Source organism: Wyeomyia smithii, chromosome 2 (assembly GCF_029784165.1).
Source record: "Wyeomyia smithii strain HCP4-BCI-WySm-NY-G18 chromosome 2, ASM2978416v1, whole genome shotgun sequence".
In the NCBI taxonomy this organism is placed as follows: domain Eukaryota; kingdom Metazoa; phylum Arthropoda; class Insecta; order Diptera; family Culicidae; genus Wyeomyia; species Wyeomyia smithii.
Genome location: NC_073695.1, coordinates 139,311,701 through 139,313,322, shown reverse-complemented (window position 1 = coordinate 139,313,322; position 1,622 = coordinate 139,311,701).

Sequence of the window (1,622 nt, the reverse complement as noted above, 5' to 3'; positions counted from 1 at the left end):
TTTAAGGTTCTAATGAAGAGTAGTAAGCAGCTTCTACTGAACTTTCGTGCTGATTAAAAGTATGAATGAAATTCTAACCGAACTTCAATTTCCGGGGGTTTTGAAGTTCGCGTGTGAACTCTATGTGAACTTTAAGGTTCCAATAAAGGGGAAGTAGCAGCTTCCCAGGAACTTTCAAGTTGCTCTCAGGTGTTGACGGTACTTTATTTAGAACTAGCTGAATATACCCGGCCTTGCTCGTGTAAAAATTTCTGCTTTTTCTATAATTTTCTATGTTTACATACATTTTTTACAACCCATGATTTCAAATAATATTTCTATGTTAGTTATAAACTTGCTTATATATCACCTTTTCCGTTGATTAACAATCGATGCGGAGGCATTCCAGCTGGGTCGAGTTAGTTCGAAAACTCCGTGGGAAAATGGGTTGCCTCATCAGCATCTTCGACGGTATCGATTAACTTACAATAAACTCAAATTACACTGAAATTACATAATCAATAGCCTAAGCTAACCTCTGATAGTTAAAATTATTGCTTGCTTTGTCTTCTCGTTTTACTTTTATGTGTAAACAATATCAATATCATTCTTATAGTTGAATTTAAAAATAGCGTTGGACGCCCGTTGTCATTTTCTGAACATAGTTCTCTTTCTAGATAAATTGACATTATTTAACCATTTTACTCAGTTTTACACAGCTTGACAGAAAGCAGAAATCGCGGAATTGCTTTCAAAACAACGGTTTAATATTACGTCCAAGAATTCTTTTTCATTCTTGTAACCTTTCCGGAAAATGTAATCCGCCAAGTACGATTTAAAAATTAGCGTCGGACATGAATATTTGGATTCTGGACGTCATTTTTATATCGAAAATATGTATATTGCAGAGCATATATTCGTTATTCACAAAATTCTGAAACCGGAAGTCTTCATATTGAATTTAAAAAATGTCGTTGGACTTTTATTTCTGGTTTCTAAAGGTCATCCTGGTTCCAGAAATACTAATGTTGGGAGGTTTGTAGACATTTTCTACAGTTGTATACGGCTTCCCAGAAACCAAAAGTCGCCATCTTTGTTTTCGAAAAACATCGAACATCATATTCCTGTCCCTAGACATCAACTTTTGGCCATGACCGACCGAGGGCATGGAAGTTATCGCACCTTTTCAAAAAGTTCCCATAGGGCACTAAAAGACCTGACTCTCTTAAAAACTAAGACCCCCTCCCTCTTTGATAGCTGCCCCTTTCTCTTTTCGACATCATGTTCCGGTCTCTGTAAATCAACTATCGTATTCATTCGAAAAGTTCCCAGTTTTTTAAAAAAGGCCAATATTCGGAAATATATGATCGATTTTCGTATGATGACGTAATTCCGATTCCGAAAATACCCATATTGCCAAGTATATAATTCAATTATTAATTCAGCTGGTTTCCAGAAACCGGAAGTCGGCAAACCAAGTTTCAAAAGATTGTCAGATACCGATAACCGGTTCTAAAAAGTCATTTTTGCTCCGAAAATACCAACATTGGGGGGTTTGTGAGCGTTTTCCACAGTTTTAAATGGCTTCCCAGAAACCGAAAGTCGCCATCTTGGATTGAAAATGGCATCGAACATTATGTTTT